Raw genomic sequence first — 17,606 nt, 5'->3', positions numbered from 1 at the left:
GTTGATACATATTAAGATGTTGATACATATTAAGATACTCTATTAAATGAAAAAGATAACGTGTAGAAGAGAATGTGTAATTTGTTATAAAAATACAGGAGAAAAAATGTCTCTGGCCCTTGCAAACGAAGTCAGACCACCCTGTTATGTGTTGTTTATATTCTGCGTTTTGCCTTTGTAATACTTATGACAATAACAATTAATGATTATCTGTGTTAAAAAAAAAATCTCACACTTCTCATACTCCCTTGCAGCTGGTTCTGGGTGTGAAATAGATCATACCAACTCAGTGCATTATGCAAGATTTGGAAAGCAGAAGGGGTCAGTACCACCTTCTTGAGTTCTTAGGTGTTGCTGCTGACAGTCATGGTCATGGAATCACTGTGTTTTCTGCAACAGCATCCTGGTGTCCAGAGAGACTAGCTTCATAAATGTCAAAGGGCAGTTGCAGGGGCAGCTTCCTGACCCCTGCCTGGATCACAGTCAGTAGTGCATTCTTCTTCTTTCTTTCTTTTTTTTTTTTAAGATAGATAGATTGATTGATTGATTGATTTTGAGAGAGAGAGAGAGAGAGAGTGCGAGTGCAGGGTAGAGGCAGAGGGAGAGAGAGAATCCTGAAGCAGACTTCCTGCTAAGCACAGAGCCCAACTCAGGCTTGATCCCAGGACCCTGAGATTGTGTCCTGAGCTGAAATCAAGAGTCAGTCACTTAACTGATGGAGCCACCCAGGCGCCCTCACTGGTGCATCTTAAACCTTCCAGAGCAAACTCCCATACCCTACTTTCCCAACTGTTCAGTGGTGATGTTCTGGGGGTCATTAGAAAGAACCCAGCTTGGGACGCCTGGGTGGCTCAATCGGTTAAGTGTCTGCCTTGGGCTCACATCATGATCTCGGGGTCTTGGGACTGTGTCCCGCATTGGTCTCCTTGCTCAGTGGGGAGCCTGCTTCTCCCTCGGCCTGCCGCTCCCCCTGCTTGTGCTCTCTCTCTGACAAATAAATAAAATCTTAAAAAAAGAAAGAAAGAAAGAAGAAAGAAAGAAAGAAAGAAAGAAAGAAAGAAAGAAAGAAAGAAAGAAAGAAAGAAAGAAAAGAAAAGAAAAGAAAAAAAGAACCCAGCTTATCCCACTCCTATCAGCCTCCCTAATAATTCCCCAACTGAATTAAATGCTCTTCTGCTTAAAATAGGTGGTGATTTGTTTCCTGCAACTGAAATTCAAATGATATAATTGATAGCATGGACTTTTAACATAGAGAAACTGCAAACCTCATTTCAGAATCATTAAAGTAAGTTACTTGATTTGTATCTATCCTGTACACTGTATGCTGCCAAAGTAAGTGTTAAAGGGGTTTAAAAACTAAGAATTATCTATGAGATTCTCTTTTGCATGTGGTAACAACTACTGATAAATCAGAGCATATACAACAACTCAAGGGCAACATGTTTAACCTTTTTTTTTTAAATTAATTAATTTATTTGAGAGAGAGAGAGCCCAAGAGAGCGAGTGGGGGAAGGACAGAGGGAGAGAATCTTTCAAGCAGACTCCCCACTGAGCATGGAACCCCACCTCACCCCCCCAGCCCCCCCACCCCCACCCACAACCCATGAGATCATGACCTGAGCCAAAACCAAAGGTCAGGTGCTTAACTGACTGAGCCATCCAGGTGCCCCTTAACTTTTTTTTTAAAGTTTATCCAGAATACAGAATGAGTGAATGAGCAGGTATAAAGAGTTATTTTCAATAAACTATTTTTATTTTTAAAAAAATTGATGAAAATGAACATGACTAATAGGTGGGCACTGGCTTACGCTAAGAAATGCCTGACGACATCAACTGAAAGTGTGTCAGAAACAACTGGGTGATCCCAGATTTCACATTGCTTGACTCAACATCCTGAAATGGTTCTCAACAGGCTGGAAAACCCATAAAAACATCATAACAATAACAGGCTCAATCCCTTTCTACCATGGTGACACTGTGGGAGATGACATTTCTGAATTTTGTCTCTTTTTACATTGTTTGCAAAGTGAATTTGACAGTGAGTGAGTAAAAGGGAGTGATACATGAGCAATTACAGCTTTTGAGTACTACCGAGCACACACTTGATATAATGTTTGCTTCTAGGTAGCATTTTATAATTATATCTAATCCAGTGACATTTTTGTGTGTGCTTTTAGAAAAGAAACATTTGGAGGCGGTGGCAGGCAAGAGGGCAAATGACTGAGAAGTTACAGCTCTCTGCAAATGCAGACACACACATTTACAATATTCTGGCAGCGAATAAATAGCAACAAGCATCTGATTCTGAGTTTTCAGAGTTACTCAATATAAATGAGGTCGCCATTGAGGGCAGAATAAGACAACTGCTTTGATATATATGAAACATTTCTAAAATAAAAGGAAATGTTTTTTGGATCATTGGAAGTTTTAGAATCAAAATTATTTTGAGCTGATAAGGTCCTTAAAGACTTCTTGTCCAATAATTTCATTTCATAGCTGAGAAAACAGGTGTAGTAAGGTTTACTGACTTGCCCAGAGTAACAGTTAATTGTGAAATGAGGGGCCTGGGGTGGCTCAGTTGGTTAAGCATCTGCCTTCGGCTCTGGTCATGATCCCGGGTTCCTGGGATCAAGCCCCACATCGCACTGGACTCCCCGCTCGGCAGGAAGCCTGCTTCTCCCTCTCCCTCTGCTTGCCACTCTCCTGCTTGTGCTCTCTCTCTCTCAAATAAATAAAATCTTCTAAAAAACTGTGAAATTAAAATGTTTGAATCATAGCTCCCTGAACATAAGTTTTTGGAAATATTTTAGAATTGTCTGCAATAAGGGAGAAGTGATGTTCGGTGTTAACCAAAGCTTCCTAAGAACAGAGCTGGACTCCAGGGGTGATGGGCTGATGGGGTGATGTGGGATGTGGCTGGGGGAAGGGGCTTTCCAGATGTTCCTTCACTCAGCTTTGCTGCTGGCACACAAGGGCTCTATAGAATCTGCCCCACTCTCTTACTTTATAACTCACCCAGCCTGCTTATTATCTTTATGCTATCTCTTTCCTGCAAGTAAACCACGTATAGTTCCTCCTCGATCGCCTTTTGTGAAGAGAGGAGAGTAAGGTTCGAAGTAAATATTGAATGCTGCTGGGCAGCTGGGCACGAGGAATCATGAGAATTTATACCACTGAAGCCACTCAAAAGTGGCTGGCAGGGCTCTGCTAGGAGTAAGCAGATGGGGAGAGAGGAATAAGTGTCTATGCAGCTGAACAAATTCCAGAAGTTCACCTCAGTACCACGGGCTGCCTTGCAGGCTAAAGACGCACTACTGGGAGCTTAAATGTATTTGCAGATGTACTTAGATTTTAAGAACTCTGCAGCACCTCACCCATTAGGATGGCTTCTATTAAAAGAAAGAAAGAAAGACAGGAAGAAAAAAAGAGAAGGAAAGAAACGAAAAAATGTTAGTGAAGATATGGAGAAATTATAACTCTTGTGCCTATTATGGGAATGTAAACAGGTACAGCTGCTATTGAAAATGGATGGCAGTTCCCCCAAATTTAAAATTAGAATTACCATATGATTCAGCAACTCCACTGCTGGGTATATATGAAAAAGAAGTGAAAGCAAGAACTTTCGGACACCCATGCTCATAGCAATATTACTCACAATAGCCAAAAGGTGGAAACAACCCAAGTGCCCAAGGACAGATGAATGGATAAACAAATGTGGTATATACATTCAACAGAATATTATTCCACCTTAAAAAGGAATTCAGTTCTGACACATGCTGCAATGTGGATATTATGAGGACTTTATGCTAAGTGAAATAAGCCAGTCATAAAAGAACAAGTACTGTGTGATTCCACCTATACGAGGTACCTAGAGTAGTCACAGTCTTAGAGACAGAAAATTGAATGGTGGTTGCCAAGGGCTGGGGGAAGGGGGCAAAAAGGGGAGTTAGCGTCTAACAGGTACAGAGATTCAGTGGTACAGGATGAAAGCATTCTGGCGATGAATGGTGGTAATGGTCGCACAAAAACGTGAATATACTAAAAACAAAAAGAATGTGAATGTACTGATGCCACTGAACTGTTAAGATGGTAAGGTTTTTGTTCTGTGTACTTTAGCACAATTTTTTTTAAAAGGAGGCCTGGGGGCACCTTGGTGGCTCAGTCGGTTAAGGGTCTGCTTTTGGCTCAGGTCATGATCCCAGGGTCCTGGGATTGAGCCCCACATCGGGCTCTCTGCTCAGCAGGACACCTGCTTCTCCCTCTCCCACTCCCCCTGCTTGCGTCCCTTCTCTCGCTGTGTCTCTCTCTGTCAAATAAATAAATAAAATCTTAATGAAAAAAAAAGGTCTGCATTATTCCTCAAGTGTGTGAACTGAATTTGTAAAGGATGCTTTTATTTATTTATTTGCTTGCTTTTAAATGTTTTAAAAAGATTTTATTTATTTTTTTGAGAGAGAGAGACAGACAGCATGGGCAGAGGGAAGGGGCAGAGGCAGAGGGAGAAGCAGGCTCCCCACTGAGCAGGGAGCCTGACGTGGGACTTGATCCCAGGACCCCGAGATCATTACCTGAACCGAAGGCAGATGCTTAACTGACTGAGCCACCCAGGTGCCCCAGGGTTCTTTTTTTTAAAATTAGAAATGAAAATTACAGTCTATTTTCCATCCATTCTTCCTTTTATCCCTTCCTTCTCTTTTTTCCTTGATCCCTCTCTCCTTCCTTCCTTCGAACAGCTATAGGCTTATCATGTGCCAAACATTGTGCAAAGCCCTGGGAAGCTCAGATGAAAGATACTATGCCCCACTCAAAGGCCAGCGGTAGGGAAGTGCCCTAGGTAAACAGACATTGTCACGTGATGAGGGCTCTGATGGAGACGTGCTCGTGTTGCTATGGGAGCTCAGAAAAGAGACTTCTAACACAGTATTGAAGATGAAGGGAAAACCTTTTGGAATTTGGAATTCCTAAGTAGAGTCTTGAAGGGTGAATAGAAGTTAGCCTGCTAACAAAGGAAAAATCTGAATTATCATAACAATATTAGTAATAACATTTATAGCAATAAAGCTACAATTTATGTATTATTTATCTAACAAATGCTTATTAAATACAGGTGATGGGCAGAGTTCTATGTGCTAGAAATATGGAGGTGAACAAGATAAAGTCCCTCTGTCATAAAGTTTAGATGGAGATAATCAATAAATACATAGACAAGCAAAGCATAGTCTATTGGATTGTGGTCAATGCTCTGCAGAACAACAGAGTAGGGGAAAAAGAAAGGTTTGGGATGAGGGAAAGGATGTCATTAATTCTTATATGGTGGCTAGGGAAGGCTTCAATGATATAGCAGCATCTGAGCGGAGCACTGAAGACAGAGAGGGAAGGATCCCTGCAGGAAAAAATGGAGGCCAAGGGAAGAGCAAGTGCCAAGTTCTTGAGGTGGGAAAGTACCACATGCATTAGGACGACAATGTGGTGAGAGCAGGTGGAGGGAGGGGAAGAGCTCCCATCATGCAGGTCATTTGAGGCCATGGTAAGGAAGTTGACATGTACACTATGTGAGATGGAAGCCACCAAAGGGCTTTGATTAGAGGAATGACATGACCTGACTGAGGTTTTAAAGGAATCATTTTGTCTGCTCTGTTGAGAAGACTGGAAGGGGCAAAGGTAGAAATGCTGTCTCAAAGTAGGAGACTATTGTAATAATTCAGGAGACATTGATGGTGGCTTGGATTGGGATGACAGCAGGTGAAGTCATATTCTAGATATATGTTGAAGGTGGAATCAACAAGATTGTCTGACAGACTGGGTATCAAGTGTGGAAGAAAGTAAAATAGTCATAAACCACATCCAAATTGTTGGCCTGAGCTACTAGAAGCATCGAGCTGCCATTGACCAGGATGGAAAGATTGGAGGAAGAGCAGGTTTGGGTTGAGTGCTAACACTGGAATCCCTGAGAAGTAAAGTTGGAATATGGCCATGGGGCTATCAGCACAGCTATACTCCTTGATGGGGGTTCCAGGAAAATCAGAGACACTGACAAGAGTCTAAGAGGTTCATCTTTGTTAATATCTTGGTTACAGTTACCGGATAAAGCTTTAAAATCTACTTGCTACATCTTTGTCTCTGGGATTTTGGAAAGCCAACTTTGGTTATATCTGTCTGATTTTGTAAGGTGAAAATTGGTAAGTTGAAGAGCTTCTATAATATACCATCCTTGACAGCTGGTGATGGCACCTCTTACCCACCTTCCATAAAAATTACAGTGAATATCTGTCCTATAGTGATCGACGATGGGCATTTGTAAGATTGCTGGCTAGAGTTAGAGTTTCAAGCACAGAACTTCTGCAATGTGAAATTAAATGATTTCAGGACCTATAGTCTCATGTCCTTCTTAACCAGGCAAGACTTTAAACACTCGGTAAAAACTCTTTGGAAGAATGTAATCAGAACTCTGTCTCTGGCACTCTACGAAACTACAGATTATTTTCAGAATGGTGAAGATCCAGAAGTGCCTTCCCGAGCATGAAAGACCCAAACAGGCAGTGGTTCTGAGCTGCTAACTACATCCCTGGTCCCTGGGGTAGGCCCTGTAGAGGATTCAGAATAACCGTGAGGATGACCGCACTTTCAAAGAGAAGACAGAACTCGCACTGACCAGGCAAACATCTAAGTGCTCAGCTGTATGCTCATGCCTCCCCCCGGGGCTAGGGCTGTCCCCTCTGCTACAGACCCTGCTCTTTGTCTATCACAATGTTCTTCACACTGGGGTGCCTGGGTGGCACAGTCGGTTAAGCAGCTGCCTTCGGCTCAGGTCATGATCCCAGGGTCCTGGGATCGAGCCCCTCATCGGGCTCCCTGCTCAGCTGGGAGCCTGCTTCTCCCTCTTCCTCTGCCTCTCCCCCTGCTTGTGAACTCTCTCTCTCTCTTTCTCTGTCAAATAAATAAATAAAATCTTTAATTAAAAAAAAGCAATGTTCTTCACACTTACACTTATTTCCTCAGTGTCTGTCTCACCTCTAGACTGTGAGCAAAGATCTGCCCAGTTCACGGCTGTATTCTCAGAACCATGGCCAGGGCCTGGCACAGAGCAGTCCCCAGTAGATGTTGAATAAATGAAAAGAAGACATAAAAAGACATTTCCATTACACAAAACAGTTTGAAAATGCAAGTTATGTCAGGTGAGGTTTCTCAAGGCCTTTCCTTTACAACACAAGTATGCCATTCTCTAAAAGGCTTCCTTGATCCCTGACAGCAACCTCCTCTCCACAAAGGCTGGTCCCACTTCTGTGCCTTGATCCTATTACATCTTAAGCATCTGTTATGCTATTTATCACTCTCTACTATATATTTTTTAAGTTTTCTTGCTTGTATTATTCCCCACTAGACAGAGTATACCTTTTTTTTTGTTAAAGATTTTATTTATTCATTTGAGACACAGATACAGAGAGGGAGAGAGAGAGCATGAGGAGGGGGAGAGGCAGAGGGAGAGGGAGAAGCAGGCTCCCTGTTGAGCCAGGAGCCCGATGTGGGGCTCGATCCCAGGATCCTGGGATCATGACCTAAGCCGAAGGCAGACGCTTAACCATCTGGGCCACCCAGGCGTCCCCAGAGTATACCTTGAGGACAATTTCCCTGCATCTCTGCATCCTAGAATCAAGAGATAGTGGTTGAATAAATAAGCTTCCATTTCCTGAAGTTATTAAAGCTGAATCCATTTATTAAACATGTGGTAGACAGGGTTAACCAGAAGCAAGTTTATAGTATGTTGATAAGATTTCCCTCAATGAATATTTGTTGAAAACTGTTAAAGATAAATTATTAACCTATTGCAATTAGTGTTCCCAAAGGCATCTAAGAGCTCATTTCCTGTTCTGAGCAAACGCTATCATCTTCTAAGATCTAAGGCTTATTTCACAGGAAAATGAGGCAGATTCTCTCTGACAGTATGTTGGACAGTGGTGGTGAGTCTCACTGAGAGGACTGCACTCCTTCCTCTTTGGTAGAGAAAATGATCAAGGTTCTAGGATCTCTTAGGTTGACATATAAGGCTAATAGTCTAGCACTAGTATTGGAAACTGGTAATTCCCACGGGGGTAATTATTTAACTGGAAAAATTGATGTTTAAGTTATTGAAGAACACTAAAAAAAAAAGTAGGTTATACCAATGTAGATACAATTTTGTGCTAGTGAAAGTCAAGGAATAAACAATAATTCTACTCTTTCTTTAAAATGAAGACCCCCAAATGTGCTGTTACGTTGCATAATCTAACAGCAAAATTATAATCTGAGATCGAAACAGGTCTGTCTGATTCCACAGTCTATGCTTTCCCCTTCTGCAAAAAGAATTCTCATAAATGATATACACCTTGAAGTGTTGAGATGAAATATATTGATGTCTCTCAATGTATCAAAAATATCAGATGGACTGATGGGTGGACAGAGGGATAGATAGATGGATCATTATGTGAGAAGGCAAATATGGTAAAATGTTAATTGTAGAATCTAGGTAGTCAAATGGATGTTCACCACATAAGCCAATTTTTCTGAAAAATTTTCATAGTAAATTTAACTAATTTATAATTATTTAATAATGTAGAATAAAAAATAGTAAAATAAATCAATATAAATTTAAAGCTAGTAACTAAAACATTTGAAATTGTTCATAATAAAATGTTGACGGGGGAAAAGTGGCATTATAGTCCTTCCCAGGCCAACATGGTCTAGGAAGCTAATGCTCAGAGAGCGTGTCTGATTGTATTATTCCATTGTTTAAGATCCCTGAAGCCTCTCCACTCCCTGTACAATAAAATTCAAGCTTTTTGGGTTGGCACACAAGGCCCTTCATGACCCGTCCTCTGACCAGCTCTCTGATCACATCTTCAATCCTTCAAGCATAAAAGCAGAGCCGTAATGCTACATGTGGGCAAGTGAGCTGTGTAATAATTTGGTGCCCCTTGATATTTTTAAACTAACTTTAACTTATCAAAGCAATGTATGTACATAATTTAAAAGGTCAGGTAGTGCCCAAAAGCCTGTAACAAAAAACCAACAGTATTTTCACACAGCTCTGTCCCACCCTCACCATCCTATTTTACAGACACAATCATTTTTACCTTTTATAATTATTTCTATTTGCCTCCAAGTTTCTCGGCATGTGATCCTCTCTAGTCATCGAGTTAGATATTATCTATTGATTTTTTTTTCATTGCAGGCAAAGCGATTAGCGCTCTTCCTCTGCCCGTTCCCCTACCTCCAACATAGTTGTACCATATTTTCTGGCTAAATCCATATTCAGTGATAATTAAAAGGACTGTAAATACTGTTTGCCGATGAGTCAAGAATGGTGATTGCATTTTCTTTCTTGGATGTCTTTTAGTTTGTCCTGAAGTTGATAATTGCCTCTGTTTTGTCATTTGCTCAGATTTCACTGAACAACTTGTGTTTCCATACCCACCGACAGTTCTAGAGAATGCTTCTCACTAAAAATTCTCATATGACCAAACCTGTTAGATAATCTAGTAGCTCTGTTTTGTTCCCCCCGACAGCATCCTTCCTGCAGCCCTCCATCCCACTTAACTGACATAGTGACTTCTGGGTCTCCCACATCACCTACGTTATCTGAGATCTTCTGAGACTTCATTTTACCATCATCCTGGAGAGGCTCTTTGCCTTACTCTGGTGTTGGATCCCCTCTTCCCTGGATCCACTGTGTTCTTTCTTGGCTTATGTCTTCATTCGGTGGAACATATCATCTAGCGATTTCTTGAGAAAGGATATGTGAAAAGAATAACCTTTTGAGATTTTGCATGTATGAAAATGTGTATATCCTATCCTCACACGTAATCAGTGGTTTGTTTGGGTGGGTGGGTGTAGACTTCTAGGCTGAAAATAACTTTAACTCAGGCTTTTTTTTTTTAATTAAGATTTTATTTTTAAGTAATCTCTATACCCAACATGCAGCTTAAACTCACAACCTCAAGATCAAAAGTCACATGCTCCACCTACTGAACCAGCCAGGTGCCCCATAACTTTTACTCAGATTTTTAATAGCATTACTCTTTTAGCTTCTAGCTGTGTTGTTGAAAAATCTGGTGTTAGTTTTTTTCCCAACCCTGTGGAATGATTTTTTTCTCTCCAAAAAGTTTTTTCCCCCTCTGAGTTGTTGCTATTGTTATTGTTGGTTTCTAGCTTCCATCTTGGAGGTTTTCCTCAGATATCCAGTGATCTTTGTCTACTCATTTGTAACTTAAAATGAGATACTTAAAATCTGTTTGGAAGCTATTTATTTAAGGAGGTGTGAAATGTAATACAAGCAGATGGCTAGCCAACTTTCTCATTTGGTGTCCCTAAATTTTAGTATAGGTAGGTCTATTTTCTAAGGGTGTTGAGTTTCTCTTGTGGGAGGAGGAGGGGGGAAGTGCCATTTCACCTCGGCACTGAAGTCCTCTCCCTCTTTTCAGACTCTAGTACCTCACTGCCTGTCTCCTCTGTACCTGACCTCCTGAGATTTTCTAGTTTGGCTTCTCCAGAGATTCTACTCTCATCTCTGAGGGCGGGGGAAAGCCCCTTTGTAGAGTGCATGGGAACCTACAGGTCTCGCTGTTCCTTAAACACTCTTAAACAGCCCCCATTCCACTCCCTGGCCTCACTTCTGTCTTCCAGATACATGGTGCCACCAGTTCCTGAGCCTTTCTGCAGTTGGGTGGAATGAACCAGCTCCTTCTGATCAACATGGCCCTGCAACCAGACTTCACTTTGACCTTCTTCCTCTTTGGTTCAGTGTCACAATTGTCTCTTAGTTTTATTAAAGTTAAACTCTGTGTTTCTTATTTTTGTTTTTCTTGTTGTTTAAAGGCGATTTTTAGGAGAAAAGGGAGTGTTGTGTGGGGGGGCACAGAACCATCTTTATTCAGTCATTTGAAAACTAGAAGTCTTCCAAATGGATATTGTATTAAAAAAAAACAAAACAAAAGTCTTTCTTCCTGTGTTTCTCCTTTATTCTCACACCACTACCACACTCACAACACTTTTTTTTTTTTAAGATTTTATTTTTAAGTAATACCTACACCCAATGTGGGGCTCAGACCTACAACCCTTAGATCAAGAGTAACACTTCTTTTTTTTTTTAAGATTTTATTTTTAAGTAATCTCTACACCCAATATGGGGCTCAAACGTACAACCCTGAGATCAAGAGCTGCACACTACTGACTGAGCCAGCCAGGCACCCTCCCATACTCATAGCACTTCTGATGTATTTTCCCTCACCAAGCAATTCTGTGACACCAGCTGGGTGCCCTACAATTTAACTCTTCTGACACTATCTACCTGGAGATAGCCTCAGATCCCGCAAGTGGAGGGATCAGTCCCCTTCAAATGCCAACCATAAGTAGGTCCCTAGGTTGTCCACAACTTCTGTCTGACTTGGCTACAAATTGGAGAATTCCATGGCCTCCTCCCATTGGATTCAGTTATTTGCCAGAGCAGCTCACAGAACTCAGGAAAACACTTACTTAGGTTTACCTGTTTATTAAGATATAATAAAAGATACAGATGAACAGCCAGATGACAAGATACATAGGGCAAGGTCTAGGAGGGTCCTCAGAGCAGGAACTGCTATCCCTGTGGAATCGGGGTGTGTCACTGGCAATACATGGAGGTGTTCACTGACCTGGAAGCTTTCAGAACCTCATACTTTTGGGATTTTTACAGTGGCTTCATCACGTAGGCATGATCAATTATTAACTCCTTTCCAGGCCCTCTCCCTTCTCTGGAGAATGGGAGGTGGGGCTGAAGATTCCAGCTTCTAATCATGGCTTGGTCTTTTTGGTGGCCAGCTCCCATCCAGGAGCCCACCAAGAGTTACTGCTGTCACCCAGGAAATTCCAAGGGATTTAGAAATTCTTTGTCAAGAATGGGGCGTCAAAGACCAAATATTAGAACAAAGGGTGCTGCTACTACTCTTATCACTTAGGAAATTACAGAGGTTTTAGGGACTCTGTACTGGGAACTGGGGGCAGTGACCAACACATATATTTTCTATTATCTCACAGATATTCTTTATTATTTGTTCAATAAGTTTTTAGAGGAGAGGCTAGGAGAAGAATGGGGAAAGAAGACCAACAGTGGTAGAGAGCTGAGCTCTGCCTGCTAGTAAGTCTTACAACTTTACTGGTTTGGTCCAAAAGGGAATATAATTCCTTATAAAACCAAATACTGAAAGGGCAGGGATGGCTGGATCTTACTAGATCTAGACACTTGATCCTCTCAGGACTCTTTAGAGATGGCTATGTTCTCCAAGTAGTGGGGAATAACTTGTGCTCATACCTTGACATTAGTAGCAACAGAGAGGAAAGAACTGCTACCTATTACTGAGCTATTGGAAGAAAAAACCTACAGAGATTCTTTTTTTTAAATTTTTTATTGTTATGTTAATCATCATACATTACATCATTAGTTCTTGATGTAGTGTTCCATGATTCATTGTTTGTGCATAACACCCAGTGCTCCACGCAGAACAAGCCCTCTTTAATACCCATCACCAGGCTAACCCATCCCCCCACACCCCTCCCCTCTAGAACCCTCAGTTTGTTTTTCAGAGTCCATAGTCTCTCATGGTTCGTCTCCCCCTCCGACTTACTCCCCTTCATTCTTCCCCTCCTGCTATCTTCTTCTTTTTCTTTTTTCTTAACATATCTTGCATTATTTGTTTCAGAAGTACAGATCTGTGATTCAACAGTCTTGCACAATTCACAGTGCTCACCATAGCACATACCCTACCCAATGTCTATCACCCAGCCACCCCATCCCTTCCACCCCCCACTCAGCAACACTCAGTTTGTTTCCTGAGATTAAGAATTCCTCATATCACTGAGGTCATATGATAAATCTCTTTCTCTGATTGACTTATTTCACTCAGCATAACACCCTCCAGTTCCATCCACGTCATTGCAAATGGCAAGATCTCATTCCTTTTGATGGCTGCATAATATTCCATTGTGTATATATACCACATCTTCTTTATCCATTCATCTGTTGATGGACATCTTGGCTCTTTCCACAGTTTGGCTATTGTGGACATTGCTGCTGTAAACATTGGGGTGCACATACCCCTTCGGATCCCTACATTTGTATCTTTGTGGTAAATACCCAGTAGTAGAGATTTTTTTTTTAAAGGATTTTTAAAATTTATTTTAGAGAGAGAGAGAGAGCATGAGAGTTGGGGGAGGGGCAAAGGGAGAGGGAGAGAAAGAATCTCAAGCAGACTCCGCATTGAGTAGGGAGCCTGACATGGGGCTCGATCCCAGGACCCTGAGATCATGACCTGATCTGAAATCAAGAGTCAGATGCTTAACTGACTGAGCCACCCAGGCACGCCACCCCCGTTGCCCCCCCCCCCCCAAGAGATTCATTAACTCTCTTGACTTGTATCATAGACAGTGGCCTGGGAAGCTCCATTTGGGCCACAAGAGTGAGGGAGAAAAGCAGCAAGTTTCTAAAGTAAGGGGAAACAACACCTATGTTACCTGGGGGCATCAATGGTGTCCTGCACCTTCACTGAGCTGTGGACATACAGCTCACCACTGCCCTTAAAAGGACTTCTCCTTTGTTGAGGTGGCCAGAAAACATAAGCTTCACTTATTACTTTAATTCCCAAATATCTATGAGCATCTACTAATGCCACTGGGTACTGGGAATAAAAAGAAGAGTAAGACCCAGTCACTGGACTTAAGGAGCTCACAGTCAAGAGAGCCATGTAAACAAACAGTTGCAGGACAGTATTGTGAGTACAGCAATACAGATGCCTAGAAGATGTACAGAGAAAGGAGGCCATAATTTCCTCTAAAGGAGCAGTATTTTGGAGTGGTGATATAAGCTGGGTTTTGAAAAACATAAATATGAGATCATCAGCCAAAAAGGAACTGGAGAGACATTCCAAATCAGAGAAAAGAAAAGAAAAAAATGTGCCAAGGCTCATTTGTTCAAAAATATTTACTGATTACTATCAGATACCTAGTACTTGGTAGGCATGGGAGATACAATTCTAAATGAAATAGTTATAGTCCCTGTTCTTGAAATTTGCAGTATGATGGAGACAATCAAATTTTCCAAATAAATAAATTAATTACAAATGGTGTTAACTACCATAGAAGTATACAATGCTCCTACAATGCTATGAGAAACCAACAGGGTCGGTAACAGTGGGATGGGGATGTGCGGAGGGCGGGGGGATCCGCAACATGGAGTATTCAGGGAACCATAACCATTTCCATGTGACTGGATAAGAAGAGGAAGTCAGCTATCTTGGACAGGACAACAAGTTCATTGCCCCCATTTTACCCTTAGGGTTGTTCCACACTTGTAAATAGTTCTTCAAAACTCATGGGCAGAGAATCATAAATTCTAGAGGTTTTTCCTTCTTTCAGCAAACTTAGCTTATCTGAGAATTTCAAAATTCCTTTTGAAAATTATAGATACTCAAGTCAGACCTAATCTGTCATATTGCTCCCTGCTTCCATCAACAAGTTCAAATCCATCTGGAGTTTCTCAAAATTCTCCAGTGGGTTTTCTCTTCTTTTCTTTTTAAGATCTTATTTTTAAGTAATCTCTACACCCAAAATGGGGCTCAAACACACAACCCCAAGATCAAGAGTTGCATACTTTACCAACTAAGCCAGCCAGGCACCCCTGGGTTTTCTTTTTTTGACCTGTTTTTTGGTGTTGTTTTTTTTTAACTTCTCCAAACCATTGTGTTATCAGCTGCCTTTTCCAATGTAGAGTTTTTTGTTTTTCAAATTTAAGATCAATTTTTAATTTAAGTGTACATACCATATAGAAATCTTATCTCATAAAAATATGCCCTGTATTAAATAATTTAAAGGATACATAATTACTTATGTATAATGCTTCCAATTAGTTTATCTATTATCATGAATACTTTTGGTCCCTGAACCTGCCTTTGTTTTCTCTCCTGAGGCTGGATGTAGAATATAACTGCCCCCACAGAGAGGGGCAAGAAATCAAGGGTACTAAGGAGGCCAGTCTTAGTTATCATTGATGATGCTGAGAGGCACTCAGCACTAGGACCACGTTATTTAAATATAAATGAGAAATTAAGCTATATGAGTGACCTTCAAGAAGTTTGTCACATAAAGTGTATTCATATCACTAAAGCCTTAACTACTAACAAGCTATACCTGACTTACCTAACTACTTCTGAGTCCTTTGAAATAACATCAATATTCAGTTTCCAATTTCTACCCTTCGTTGAACCTCTTGTTGTTGAATGCATTAAGCACACCAAGAACTGGAGACATTTTTAAAAGTTGACTTTGGATGTACTCTCCCTTCCACTATAAAAAAATGACTAGTATTTTTTTTAAGATTTTATTTATTTATTTGAGAGAGAGAGAGAGAGTGAGAGAGCGCAAGCAGGGGGAGGGGCAGAGAGATAGGGAGAAGCATACTCCCCGCTGAGCAGGCAGCCCAACTCAGGGCTTGATTCGAGCATTGGGGGATCAGGACTTGAGCTGAAGGCAGACACTTAACAGACTGAGCTATCCAGGCACCCCCAAAAATGACTAGTATTCTTGATGCCCATTTAGCAAACCAAGGCTTTCAAGTTTTGTCCTTGTGTGTGATATTATCATGTTGTGTTGGGTAACTGGTCTGTCCCACAAAACACTGGCTTCCTGGTTATGCCAGGTTGGGTTCCTCTGATTCACGCTCCAGCATCTGCAGTGTTCAGATTCACATTTACAGAGAACACCCACCTAGAGCAGTCTATGAAATGCTTCACCTAGAGATTACAGCCAGAAGCACTCAGACCAGCTACCAAGGAAAATGGCAAAGTAAGTATGATGTATTTTTTGGTACCTTCCCAACTTCTATAGCTTTGCCACTCCCGATGTCCCCTTCTCCTCAACTGCAGTTTTTATGCTCTTAGCTCTTGAGGTGGCATGAGAGAAGCATTGAGAGAGATGTCTTAGAGGGACTGTGACAGTAAATGATTCTTTGGGTCTGGGAGTACTTGATTGTTTACATGTCTACACACAAACTGTACTTACACGTCTTGAAAGAGAGGCCACCAGGGAAGGAGGAAGGGGTCTGTGGGAACAAGATAAGGGAGGGAAGAGGTGCAGAAAGGAGGAGCTCTGACAAGAGCTCCACCCTCAGAGGCAGAAAAGGAGCCATCTACACTTCTGGGTACTAGATAAGGATAAAGTTAAATGCTGTGTAAGGTTTTTAGAGACTTCATAACTTCTTCATGTTGTTATTTGTTTAGCCCCTTCTGTTTCCCCATGATGCCCCCCAAAAAGCCCTTAAAATTGAAAGGGTCTATGTACTTTATGGTGCACAGCAAGAGGGGGATACATCCCACTCCACAAACACTCTTGGAGGAAAATGAAACCCAAGAAGTATAGTAGGTACTAACAGGTCAGAAAGAAAAAGAAAGACAACTGAATTTTTTAGACCTGTAGGAAGGAGGGAAGAGGTTAAGGAGTCAGGTCACTGAGAATCTAACTGGAAAAAGTTCCGCAACAACCCCGAGGGCAGTGCAACCTTCCTCCCCCCAGTGCCTGTCCTCCCCTAGTGTTCCATGGTTTCAAATGACTAACTTTTCCTTCTTCACAGTTAATCCAAACTCCCATTTGGGCAAAAGAGGTATAGGCAGTACCTGGACCACCATGGCAAAATCAAGGAAGGCTTTGCAGAAGAGGAAGACACATATAAGCTTCTTAATTTGGCATCATCTCTAACAGAATTTATTTTTTTAAAGATTTATTTATTTATTTATTTGAGAGAGAGAGCACAAATGGGGTGAGAGGCAGAGGGAGAAGCAGACTTCCCACTGAGCAGGGAGTCCAACATGGGGCTCCATCCCAAGACTCTGGGATCATGACCTGAGCCGAAGGCAGATGCTTAATCAACTGTGCCACCCAGGCACCCCTCTAACAGAATTTTTGTATGACTGTACCCTTCTGGGTCAGCTTCCATGGGATCTCTAGGGCAAACATCGTTTTTCAAGAGGAATAGGTACTTTCTATTTAGTTTTTGGAAGGAGAAGGTACAGCAGAGCCAGTCGCAAGAGAAATATCCAGTAAAAGAATTTGTGAGAGTCTGCTACCTGTACTTCAGAGCCCATGATTTCCTTGCATTTATTCCTGGATGTGATTATATTAGCCAGACACAAATGGTAAACAGTTCACATTAATGACTGTAATTTGTGTTCCTTTTACCTTGCCAAGTGTCTGTATCTTTTCCTTTTATCGGGTTAATTATTCAGCATTAATGAAAAGCATCCTTGCAGTACTTTGTACTAATACCAGATTTTTTTTTGAAGAATTGAAACAGTTTTTTTTTAAAGATTTTATTTATTTATCTGAGAGAGAGAGAATGAGAGATAGAGAGCACGAGAGGGAAGAGGGTCAGAGGGAGAAGCAGACTCCCCGCTGAGCAGAGAGCCCGAAGTGGGACTCGATCCCGGGACCCCAGGATCATGACCTGAGCCGAAGGCAGTCGCTTAACCAACTAAGCCACCCAGGCACCCCCAATACCAGATTTCTTATATCACTTTCACACATATTAGGAACTGAAGACCCTCAGTCAG

At 41.5% G+C, this 17,606-nt stretch overlaps 1 long non-coding RNA gene across 1 annotated transcript in view; it reads right to left on the bottom strand.

The window, feature by feature from the left end:
* Positions 1 to 9,639: 9,639 nt before the first annotated feature.
* The window catches only part of LOC113938049, a 40,578-nt gene continuing 32,611 nt past the window's right edge, over positions 9,640 to 17,606 (bottom strand). The window contains exon 3 of the long non-coding RNA XR_003524796.1: positions 9,640 to 9,759. This is a non-coding gene — a long non-coding RNA (uncharacterized LOC113938049). The remainder of the gene's footprint in view (positions 9,760 to 17,606) is intronic.

Source organism: Zalophus californianus, chromosome 8 (assembly GCF_009762305.2).
Source record: "Zalophus californianus isolate mZalCal1 chromosome 8, mZalCal1.pri.v2, whole genome shotgun sequence".
NCBI lineage: Eukaryota > Metazoa > Chordata > Mammalia > Carnivora > Otariidae > Zalophus > Zalophus californianus.
Note: the sequence above shows the minus strand (reverse complement) of the source record. Positions and strands in the feature narration are given on the sequence as shown.